This window comes from Pristiophorus japonicus, chromosome 1, assembly GCF_044704955.1.
Source record: "Pristiophorus japonicus isolate sPriJap1 chromosome 1, sPriJap1.hap1, whole genome shotgun sequence".
NCBI classification, from domain to species: Eukaryota; Metazoa; Chordata; class Chondrichthyes; family Pristiophoridae; genus Pristiophorus; species Pristiophorus japonicus.
The window spans coordinates 78,126,871-78,140,229 of NC_091977.1; positions in this window are offsets into that span (position 1 = coordinate 78,126,871).

A 13,359-nucleotide genomic window follows, 5' to 3' on the forward strand; every position below is an offset into this window, starting at 1 on the left:
ATGGCTGTCAATGCCTTTGACAGTGCAGGTTCCCCCATCACAGCCCGCCAGATCAAAATCTGGACAAACAGAGATCCCCTCCTATCCCTGATTAAGAAATGTGTCCTGACTGGGGATTGGGCGCCCGCACACGGAGCATGTCCTGAGGAAGTCAGGCCGTTCCACAGGCGGATGGCTGAGCTCTCCATCCAAGCCGACTGCCTACTATGGGGCAGCTGGGTAGTCATGCCCCAGAAGGGCAGAGAGGCATTCATCAGGGAACTCCACAGCGAGCACCCAGGCATTGTGATGATGAAGGCCATTGCCCGGTCACACGTTTGGTGGCCTGGAATTGACTCAGACATGGAACACTGTGTTCGCAGGTGCACGACATGTGCCCAGCTGGGTAATGCCCTCAGGGAGACCCTGCTCAGCCCATGGCCCTGGCCCACCAAGCCATGGTCACGCATTCACGTTGACTACGCGGGCCCGTTCATGGGTAAGATGTTCCTCATTGTAGTAGATGCGTACTCGAAAGGGATCGAGTGTATTATCCTGAATTCATGCACGTCATCCGCCACCATGGAAAGCCTACGTGCGATCTTTGAAATCCATGGCTTGCCGGACATCCTGGTTAGTGACAATGGCCCGTGTTTCACGAGCTATGAATTCCGGGAGTTTATGTCGGGCAATGGCATCAACCACGTCAGGACTGCGCCATTCAAGCCGGCCTCCAATGGCTAGGCAGAACGGGCAGTCCAAATCATTAAGCAAGGTATGCTCAGGATTCAAGGACTCTCCCTACAATGCCGCCTATCGTGCCTCCTGCTGGCCTATAGATCCCGCCCACACTCGCTCACGGGGGTCCCGCCCGCAGAGCTACTCATGAAATGGACACTCAAAACTCGGTTGTCCCTCATCCACCCAGTCCTCACCGACATAGTTGAGGGCAAGCGCAAGTCACAAAATGAGTACCATGACCGTAATTGAAGGGGGAGATGTATAGAAATAAATGATCCTGTATTCGTCCTCAATCACGCCATGGGGTCCAAATGGCTTGAGGGTACTGTAATTGGCAAAGAGGGGAATAGGGTCATCGTGGCAAAACTCAACAATGGCCAGATATGCCGTAAGCAACTGGACCAAGTAAACAAAAGGTTCAGCATGGGCACGGAGGAACCTGAAGAAGACCATGAGATGAAGCTCATACTACCACCAGCGAATGTGCAACAAGAGAAATCAGAAGAATGCATAGTCCCTGAGGTCAGCCCGGACAGGCCGGAATCACCACAGGTGACAGACACTCACGTCAGTGTCCAACAACCAGAGCCCCAACCGCGGCGCTCCACGAGGAAGCGTAGACCACCTGAAAGACTAAACCTATGATCCCAGTAAGACTTTGGGGGGGGGGGGGGGGGAAGGTGATGTCATGTTTGTAACTACAATGTAACACTACTGTATTACTGTATACACTCAACTCAGATGCACACCTTGATCACAGAGTGTGAACTTGTGGGAGACACTCCTTACCTGATCACACAGGTATATAAAGGGAGGTCCCACGCAGGGTCATCACTTCTGGAGTCCTGTAGTAAAGAGTTAAGGTCACAGAGTGGCGTTGTCCCTGGAATGTGCCTCGTGTGGTTTCATGCTGTAGAGTAAGGACTTTACAGTGGGGATGTTGCATTTTATCAAGGAGGCTTTGAGGGTGTCCTTGTAACGTTTCCTCTGCCCACCTGGGACTCGTTTGCCGTGTAGGAGTGCCGAGTAGAGCGCTTGCTTTCGGAGTCTTGTGTCAGGCATGCGGACAATGTGGCCCGCCCAACAGAGCTGGTCAAGTGTGATCAGTGTTTCGATGCTGGGGATGTTAGCCTGGTCAAGAACACTGACATTGGTGCATCTGTCCTCCCAGGGGATTTGCAGGATCTTGCGGAGACATCGTTGGTGGTATTTCTCCAGCGGTTTGAGGTGCCTACTGTATATGGTCCATGGACAATTAGTATTCCGATGCTGTTCACTCAACTTTACTGACCTGAAATTTGATACTTTGTGACAAATCAGATTATCGAAGATGTAGCTGAAGCTGATCCCATCCCACCACCACCACCACCAGGAACACATCTCCGGGATCAAATCCAGGCCTATATGTCTGTTTTTACTTCATATCAAGATTGCACATTCAAAATAAACTCAGACCTCTGATGCAAATTGAATCCTAGCATTAAACATTCTAAAGGAGGTGTAGACATATACAAGGTAATTTTAACCTAACGCACCGGGTTGAGTGTTGGCACATAATCACAACCTGTTTGTTTTATCCCCAACAAGTTAAGTTAAAATTATCCCCATAAATTGTGCAAACTACTGATATTAAGCATTTACATGGAACCATAGACTTGACAATTAGTATTCTGATGCTGTTCACTCAACTTTACTGACCTCAAATTTGATACTTTGTGACAAATCAGATTAAAGAAGATGTAGCTGAAGCTGATCTCATCCCACCAGCCATGTCCAGTCCCAGCGGAACTTTCTAAGATTAAATAGGCACTGAGGTCATTAAGAGCTGAGGCTCAAAAAGGATACAGCGGTGGATCTCTCGCAAGACCTGAAGGTGTCTAGTAGGTTCAGTTCTGCCTGAAGTCACGCTCTGCTTTTCTCCCAAACTTTTGCTGGGTATGCCTTTTCTCGGGTGATAGCCTTTTCTCAGTGATGCATGGCTTTAGATTCCGATCAGATGATTCTCTTTGTTTGGATCACCCTGTTAACTTTTGTTCAGCTCTTCTGCTAGATTCCAAGCAAATTCTTTGGAATAACCTAAGAAGAGGACAGCCAAAGAGTTGGTGTTGGTGGGTAAAGACCATCAAGTCTGCATTCCCTGCTTTTAACTCCAGATTTTTCTCCCAGTAATGTATTGCCAGTCCTTGGTGTTCAGCTACTGATTCACACATCTTGTGTTATTAATATATTTATAGCAGACAAAAAGGGATCGTGCTTACAGGCTTTCACAAGTTAACAAAGGCTAATCTGTATGAAGATATTAAATATGTAAATAAGAATATCAAATTCCACATTGCTAAATTTGACTTCCGCTTTTGACTCAACATCAGCAACAGCCGTGATCTGATAGGCTTCAGCAAATCAAAGTGTATCACAAACACCACATGGTAAGAATCCACTGTGGATCTGCCATTTGCATGTTATTACCATGCCTTTGCATACTGTATTTTAAGACATAGATTCATGGATTTTTTTCTGCTGTAAACATTATAGATATATTTTGCTGTTACTGAACTGGACCGATTGATAATGACAGTTATCAAAAGATTGTTTCTTTAGCATTATACTCAAAGAAAAATAAAGTTTCTGTTAAGTTGTGCAGTTTTTTTCAGCATGATTCGCCCAAGATTGGATGTTTATAGGCCCCCAAACAGTAGTGGTAATGTAGGGTACAGGTAAATCAGGAAATTAGAGGTGCATGTAACAAGGGTAATTCAGTAATCATTGGGGACTATAATCTACATATAGACTGGGAAAACCAAATATGCAGTAATAGTGTAGAGGACGAATTCATGGAATGTATACAAGATGGTTTTCTAGATCAGTATTTTGAAGAACCAACTAGGGAACTATTTTAGATATAGTATTGTGCAATGAGAAAGGGTTAATTAATAACCTTGTAGTAAAGGGATCTTTAGGGAAGAGTGACCATAATATGATAGAATTTTATATTGAATTGAAAGTGATTTAGCTAAATCCAAAACAAGAGTCTTAAATCTAAACAAAGCAAACTATGTCGGTATGAGGGGTGAGTTGGCGATGGTAGTATGGGAAACAACATTAAAAGGTATTCTGGTAAATAAGCAATGGGTAGCGTTTAAAGAATTAAATCATAATTTACAACAAACATACATTCCTTTAAGGCACGAAAAGACCACAGGAAAAGTGGCCCAACAAGATAAGAGAACAAGAGAAGTTAAAGATAGTATTAGATCAAAGCAAGAGGCTTATCATGTTGCCAAAAAGAGCAGTTAGCCTGAGGATTGTGTGGATTTTAGAATTTAGCAAAGGAAATTGATAAAGAAGGGGAAAATAGAATATGAGAGTAAACTAGCAAGAGATATAAAAACAGACAGTAAAAGATGCTATAGGTATGTAAAAAGAAAAAGATTAGTGCAAGTAAATGTGGGGCCCTTACAGGCTGAGACAGGAGAAAAAAGGAAATGGCAGAGAAATTAAGCAAATATTTTGTGTCTGTCTTTATGGAAGAAGACACATAAAACCTCCTGGAAATAGTGGAGAACCAAGGGTCTAGCAAGAATAAGGAACTGAAAGAAATTACTATTAGTAAAAAAATAGTACTGGAGAAATTAATGGGACTAAAAGCCAATAAATCCCCTTGACCTGATGGTTTTGAAAGAGGTTTTGAAAGAGGTGGTGATAGAGATAGATACATTGGTTGTCATCTTCCAAAATTCTATAGCTTCTAGAACAATTTCCACAGATTAGAAGGTAGCTAATGTAACCCTGCTATTTAAGAGAGGAGGGAGAGAGAAAATGGGGAACTACAGACCAGTTAACCTGAAATCAGTCATAGGGAAAATACTAGAATCTATTATTAAGGATGTGGTAACAGGGCACATAGATAATAATAATAGGACTGGGCAGAGTCAACACGGATTTATGAAAAGGAAATCATATTTGACAAATCTGTTAGAGTTTTTTGAGGTTGTAACTAGCATAATAGATAAGGGGGAACCAGTGGATGTGGTGTGTTTGGATTTTCAGAAGGCATTCGCTAAGGTGTCACACAAGAGGTTATCAAACAAAGTGAGGGCTCATGGGGTTGGGGGTAATATACTAGCATGGATTGGGGATTGGTTAATGGACATAATTCAGAGAGTAGGAATAGACGGGTCATTTTCAGGTTGGCAGACTGCAACTAGTGGGGTGCCGCAAGGTTCAGTGCTTGGGCCCCAGCTATTCACAATATATACACAATGATTGGATGAGGGGACCAAATGTAATATATCCAAGTTTGCTGATGATACAAAGCTAGGTGGGAATGTAAGTTGTGAGGAAGATGGAAAGAGGCTTCAAGGGGATATAGACAGGCTAAGTGGATGGGCAAGAACATGGCAAATGGAATGTAATGTGGAGAAATGTGAAGTTATCCACTTTGGTAGGAATAATAGAAAAGCAGAGTATTTTTTAAATGGTGAGAGATTGGGAAATGTTGGTATTCAGAGGGACCTGGGCGTCCTTGTACACAAATCATTGGAAAAAACATGCAGTTACAGAAAGCAAATGGTATGTTGGCCTTTATAGCAAGAGGATTTGAGTATAAGAGCAAAGACATCTTGTTGCAATTATATAGAGCCCTGGTGAGACTGCACCTGGAGTATTGTGTACAGTTTTGGTCTCCTTACCTAAGGAAGGATATACTTGCCAAAGAGGGAGTGCACAAAGGTTCACTAGACTGATTCCTGGGATGGGGGGATTGTCCTATGAGGAGAGATTGAGTAGATTAGGCCTATATTCTCTAGAGTTTAGAAGAATGAGAGGTGATCTCATTGAAACATACAACATTCGTACAGGGCTTGATGCAGGGAGGATGTTTCCTCTGGCTGGGGAGTCTAAAATCAGGGGTCAGAGTTTCAGAATAAGGACTGAGATGAGGTGAAACCTCTTCACTCAGAGGATGGTGAATCTTTGGAATTCTCTACCCCAGAGGACTGTGGAGGCTCAGTCTTTGAGTATATTCAGGACGGAGATCAATAGTTCTTTGAATATTAAGGGTATCAAGGGATATGGGGACAGTGCAGGAAAGTGGAGTTGAGGTAGACGATCATTCATGATCTTATTGAATGGTGGATCAGGCTCGAGAGGCCGAATGTCTTACTCCTGCTCCTAATTCTTATGTTTTTATGTTCTTATGAAATCACGGCATGGGCACAACGGGTCAAATGGCCTTTTCCATGCTGTAAACATTCTATGATTCTATGAAATCAGCCAAATCAGTGCAAAAGGGCATGGAATTTTAAGCGCAAATTACATAGAGCGCAAATTACATAGAACGCAAATCGGGTTTCCCCGATCTTTTGCGCTAGTTTAAAACTATCACGCTAGAAGCTGGCTCTGCCCACAAAACTGGCCATGCCCCTTGACTGAATTCATCATCATTGCGAGTTTCCGCTAATTGCGTCCGTTTGCATGCCCCTCACACGGTCGACAGCCTGGTACGCACGCCGTGCAGCTGTCGCAAGCATTGCCCGCAGCAGCTTCATGGGGCGCTAACGAATTTTCGCTTTGGGGCGAAAACGGGTCGCTACGCACGATGATGATGTCATCATCACCAGTTCAGAGGCACGGGGCACTACCGTAGGAGCAGGGCACTACCAGTTACTGCCACCTCTAAACTCCTGCAGAATCTCACGGGAATCAATAGCGGCGCTACACCCGGGAGAAAAGTCATTTGTGCCCCATTAGAACGTGAGGCGCAAACGACCCAAATTTTTCCCCTAGATGTACTTCTTTATTATGATATGAATTATCTTTAAGAGAATAGCAGGAAATGGATTAATAAATACTAAAATCTAAATAGAGGTCCAATTCACCTTTGGTTATGGGCTTCAATATCAACTACACGAGAACAATATTGCGAGATAAGCAAAGTATATGCCATTAACATGAGAATTTAAGGGACATAAACAGGACATTCCTTTAAATATTATCTTGCTCAAATATGTTTATTTCAATTTTCTTTCATACTTTGAAGCAGCACGTTAAAAACATTTTCATGACATGACATGCACTCAAAATCCTTACAAACAATTCTAACAGAATATGGAGTAGTCATTTTGTTTTCTTAAGATTAAATTTCCCAAACTTGGATGCAATTGTCCAATATTCCTAACTTTCAATTTTGAATTTAAATGTATATTTAAAGGACACTGATTTGTGAAATGTGAGACTGCTTGGAATTCAAACTTCCTGAAAGACAGGCGCAAACTATCACTGGGCCTCGGGGATTAGGATGTATGAAACCGGACTCATGTCATTAATCATCTCAATAAATGTACACCCACACACCATGCCAGCATAGGGAAAATAATCAGTTTTCCCAGGCTGTCAGTTGAAAGATATATGTCCATTTCCCTGGCAGTCTTGTGAGTAATCTTTTCAAATTCATCCGATAGCCAGGAAAGTGGGCCTGTACCCATCAGTAGAAAGTCTGGCAAAAATGGGCCCTTTCCTTTATTTGTGGTGTTTTGGTGCATGGGTTCAGCAGGAATCATTTGTCACAAGTGAAAACCACTCATTTTGTTATAAAACTATGATCTGTTAATAATGAATTGTCATTTTTTAAAACAAACATATATTTAAATGTTTTTTCTATCAGTGTTTGCTCTTGTCAATCATAAAAGTCATTCGAAACATTCCCCTCATGGTGCCAGCTCTGTGTGTGTAGTGGACACATAAAATCATCATCATCATAGGCAGTCCCTCGAAATCAAGGAAGATTTGCTTCCACTCTAAAAGTGAGTTCTTAGGTGACTGAACAGTCCAACGTGGGAATTACAAACTCTGTCACAGGTGGGACAGATAGTCGTTGAAGGAAAGGGTGGGTGGGACTGGTTTGCTGCATGCTCCTTCCGCTGCCTGCGCTTGGTTTCTGCATGCTCTCGGCGATGAGCCCCGAGGTGCTCAGAGCCCTCCCGGATGCACTTCCTCCACTTAAGTTGGTCTTTGGCCAGGGACTCCCTGGTGTCGGTGGGGATGTTGCATTTTATCAAGGAGGCTTTGAGGGTGTCCTTGAAACATTTCCTCTGCTCATCTTGGGCTCGCTTGCCGTGTAAGAGTCCTGAGTAGAGCACTTGCTTTGGGAGTCTTGTGTCAGGCATGCAAACAATGTGGCCCACCCAATGGAGCTGGTCGAGTGTAGTCAGTGCTTCGATGCTGGGGATGTTGGCCTGATCAAGGACGTGAACGTTGATGCGTCTGTCCTCCCAGTGGATTTGCAGGATCTTGCAGAGATATCGTCAGTGGCATTTCTCCAGCGATTTGAGGTGTCTACTGTATATGGTCCACATTTCTGAGCCATACAGGAGGGTATCACTACAGCTCTGTAGACCATGAACTTGGTGGCAGATTTGAGGGCCTAATTTTCGACACTCTTACACTCTTTTCCTCAGGTGGCCGAAGGCTGCACTGGCGCACTGGAAGCGGTGTTGAATCCCGTCGTCGATGTCTGTCCTTGCTGATAATAGGCTCCCGAGGTATGGAAAGTTGCCCAGGGTCGTGCCGTGGATCTTGATGACTAGGGGGCAGTGCTGTGTGGCGGGGTCAGGTTGGTGGAGGACCTTTGTCTTACGGATGTTTAGTGTAAGGCCCATGCTTTCGTACGCCTCAGTGAAGACGTTGACTATGACTTGGAGTTCAGTCTCTGAATGTGCACAGACGCAAGCGTCGTCCGCGTACTGTAGTTCGACGACAGATGACGGCACTTAAAATATCCGGACACCATTAAAGAAAGCATTTTTTTTCTGTTTTTGTAAAGCCCAGACTAGCACAAACATTTGATGCGAGAAATAAAATGACACTACGCTCACGTAGCACTGCGTACTGCAACGAACAAGCTAAATTCATCTGTGTCCCACATTGTTTTTATTTATACATAAAATATATATAAAAACAATCACATCTTGGAAGAATATTTGCCATGTTCACTATTTGTACGGAGTTTGTAAAGACGTTCTTTTTAATGTTGCTACTAATAGGGCATAAAGGAAATCTTCCTCCCTCATTGCAATGTGGTTCACATCAGATTCCCTCTTTAGAATTCAGCACTAATCACTGCTACCACTTTCTGGGGGTCGATCAAATCTGAATTTTTAGTTAAACTGCCCACTGTGAATATTTGATCTAATTTGGCAGTTAGTGTGGACTTGAAAGAATTAAAAGAAAGAATCCAGGAAGATTTAGCTTTACACTACACTGGTGACGCAAATATCTATAGACAAAGATAGTTTGAAATCTGAGTTGAGAAGCTGAGAGCTGGGTATGCTGAGGCATATGTGTTTTTCAAGGATTGGACTCATGCATTCAAAGGACTTACATCCAAACGCATTGCAATTGCTATTGTTTTCTTTTGTTAAATCACAAAGCCTGGACACCATTTTTTTTTCCGTGAAATTAAAATTGATTAGCTAAATTGAGATGTGTTATTGCTCAAGCACTTGGGAAGAGAAATTTATCAGAAATTTAAAGGGGATAATCACATTTTATTTTTTGAAAGGGTCCAGTCTTTGTGGTTCCATTTAAACTGTGTTTAAAAAGAAGTTTTTTGGAGGGGAGTCTGTTGTGCTAACGATAACTAACACCCTTCATATTGCAGACTGAATTGCTCTCTTGAATGACAATATTTTAAGGAGTATAAGGCCCATTAAGAGGTTATATGGTAATGATCACATTGTATTGGATAGTGGAAGTTTCTCCAGGGCTCCTGAATGAGATGGAAAGGTCATAAATGGGAATTTAGGATTAGGAAGAAAAGTACAAGTGAATCCCTGAGTAACATAAACACATGGGGCCCGATGTTGGTGGACATACTGCCCACTGATGCCCACAGAATGCCTGTATATCACCGAGAATTAGAAGTTTCGTGGAAAAACAGCTGCATACCACCAAGATACCGCCCGGCGCGACTTTGGTGACTAACATACCATCGAGCGGTATACGCATCATCCACCAACACTGAAGACCCAACATACTGCCGAAAACTCCAACATTGGTCACTCACTGCCAACGTACCACCCTGAAGAATACCATTCTGAAAAACGGGCTTTTATGCTTAGTAAAGTGGGCGCTAGTGCGCGGTGTTCATTTGGACATCGGGAGAAGCAGCAGCATTTGGAGCAGAGCACTGCAGTTGTATTCATAGAAAAAAAAGTAAATTTTAAAGGAAAAAAGGCTTTTTGGAGGGAAAAAGGATTTCTGGAGGTTATTTTGTTTATTTAAAAATGGGGAGAAACCATGAAAAATTGGGAACACCAGAGAGAAGCAGCACTATTTGGAGGAGAACCCTGCTCCTGCTCACTATTTCTCCTCACTGCCACTCTCTGCACCTTTGCAGGTGATCCTTGACCCCCGAAATCGTGGCGAAATACAAGTTTGGCGGAAAAAAAAAATTTGCGCATGCGCTGTGCGCCGCTATACCGTTGATCGAGGAAAGCCTTTCTCCGGCTCGACTCCATTCTGCGAGACCGCCTGCTGTGCAACGCTCACACAACATTGGCAGACTGCCGAAAAGGAGACAACCAAAGTTGAGGCCTTATGTCTTGGCGGTCTGCCGATGATGAAAAATGACGGAGCGCCGTGATACCCCCTGGGAACTCGGCGGACCATCGGTAAGCACCAAAGTCAGGCCCATGAACATGATTCATGAAAGGGTTTTAAAATTTTTTTATCAATTTAAATTATATTGAAAGTTAGGAAAGTGTAGGTGAGAGTCATTAATTGAAAGGTTTCTCTTGCAGATGTTTGTGGCTTTGCCTATACTGAACAATGAGGAAAATGTATATGACAGCCTGGCCACTACCCTAGATGTTGGGACCATGCAGGGAGAGATGAGAAGAAAACCTCTGATCTTTTGATAAGATAACTGAAAAGCCTGAGGATGGCTAGTATCGGATGGCATGATATTGAGATAAGTGTGCAGATGTGATTTGTTGCGCATAAGGCAACTAGCATGCGGAAATGCATGGTGAAGATGCACTGAAGAACGGGCCTCAGACATGCTCAGTTATTTGACAACTAAACGACAGAAAATGGTTAATGTGGCTCAGGAGCTCAGGAGAGTGATACAACTTTGTTCAAGGCACTGATACAAATATTCCATAGCAAAACTGATTTTTAATTAAACAATATAGAATTAAAGGTACTGGTATCCATCAGAGGGACAGAGGAAATTGAAAGTGAGGTGGGATATCGGATTTGGACTTCTAAAATTCATGGTGGAGATCAAAGTGACATTGGGATGACTGATAGCTAGTGGGAAATGATACTAAGCAAGAATATCGATAAGATGGATAATGGTAAGGAGAGCTGGAGCAAAATTTTTAGTCCATGATTATTTAATATTACAGTACATTGTAGCACTACACAGGTAAGGCCTGGCAGATCGACAAAGAGAATTGGGGGTATGTGGGAGCAAAAGCCCGTATTTCTGGAATACATCGCTTTCAGCGCAGTCTGAGATGATACATGCAAAGTTGAAGCAGCTTTCTGATGAACATGGGGTGTTTTGAAGTTTGGACCAAAGCAGAGGATGTCCCCACAAAAACAAGATACTAGACTATGTGAAAGTCATTCAGCCATTCAAATGTGTCAATCTGGTCACCTGTGTGTTTATAGTAATTCATGGCGAGAGTCGATTGCAGCAATAAGACCTGATTTCAGGACAATGGGTAGTTGGTCGTTTAGTCTACATTGTCTGTTTGTTAATTATTTTTATGTACTGTTGATGTACCACTGATAGTATATATGGAATATAGAGTAGTCATTCAGCCATTCAAGACCTGAGATAGTATAAGAGTTGTGAGAGAAGACTGTTTGAGCAGAAACACTAGTTTTGGAGTGTGTTTCTCACAAGCAGGGAGCATGCACTGGTTGTGTGAAGTGTATGTTTCAGTAACTTTCGTACTGGTTTTTGTGTAGTATGCTGTTTTAAATAAAGACATGATCCTGCCATTAGTACAACTGAGGGTGTGTGTAATCTGACGTTTGGAGCAACAAAACGATAAAGAGCAAGAAAGCAGTCCAACAACACCAACTGATCTTGCACCTCCACCCATCCCTCTCTCTCTATCGACATTATCACTTCCCCATCTCACTAGCCACCCATCACACTCAACTTCATCCTTCTCCAATCATACCAACTAACAACACACTTAGATGTTTTAGCCAATGTTCATGTAGGCTTGCTAATGGGTTGTCAAACATTGAAATCTTTATTTTGAACAATTTGTGTTCTTGGACATATTTGTGTGCATGTTTGGAAGTGGCTTAATGAGTTGCAGTGAACAGTCAGACATAAGGGTACCCTGCACAATGGTGATGAGTGTGAAAGGAATGGGTTGGATATTGCAAGGATGATTTGTGGGGTGGTGTCAACCTGGCACATCATGTTTCAGCCAGGGTGCACAGCATCAAGTGAAGTAAATGTCGCCATGGTGAGGCCATCCCTGGCCTCCCAGGCAGCACAGTGGTCAGGTGTTGATGCCCTGTGGCATGTGTAGCATCAAGAGGTTGCGGAGAAGGTTGGTGTTGTTGTTGGTGATGCTGGTGTGTTTGGTGATGCTAATGTTGGGATTGATCGTGGTGGAATTCTGAGGACTAAGGTGAGATTTTGTCAAGGGCACCGATGCTGCTGGAATAGATGGCAGGTGAGGTTGAAATGACAGAAGCGATCTGTCAATGGTGAGCGAGGTTGCTCCAAGGAGGTGACAGTGAATCGAGAGTTCACAACAAACACTTCCAAACTGCATATAGCTCAAAAGTTTCTTCCAAATCCTGAAGGCTTCATCTTCTGACATTGGAACGTGAACAGCTGTGAAATGGTAGCATTTATACCACTTCTGCAACAGTCAACTAGCCAAAGCAATAGAGAGTCACTGAGAACCCGACTCCACTTACCTGGCGTGTTCCCTGAGGGACGACAAACCCATTAAAAAGTTGGCAAAATTGTAAGTGCCAGCTTTTAATCCTCTTAAATAACACTAAACTACCTGGTAAGTACCTTAATAAAGTGGCCCACTGCTTGGTGTTGAGTCTGAAATCCGCACGCAGACCATGTCAGCTGAGAAACTGACACAGAGACAGGTTCAGAGCGGGATCCCGACCCGCTGTCAATCAGGGCCATTTTGACAACGGGCCCGCCTCCAAACCCACACTCACAGGGCTGGGAAGATTCCGGTTGTTGTGTGGAATTGATGGTTACACACATACCATTGCTAGGTTATGGTATGGAGCTTTACTCACTCTCCAGAAAGAATTGCTCTGGTCAATAGATAGCAACAAAGCAAAGGCAGTCATAACATTTTCTTCTGGACTTTCACAGTCAAATCATAAATGTGATTTAAAAAAATGGTGCAATTGGGTGACAATAGCTAAATGTTCCCATTAAAGTTGCAGTATGCTCAGTTTTGTGATTTGTGATGGCTAAATAATAAAGCATTGTGCAGTATAACATGTCTAGTGCTTGAATGTTCTCTGCATGCTTCTCCAACATTGCTTTACAATGGTAGTTCAAAGGAGGTTTTAGTCATTTTCTTGTGCTATGAAAAGAATGAAAAGGTGCAAAATAGCTTCTGCACCAAC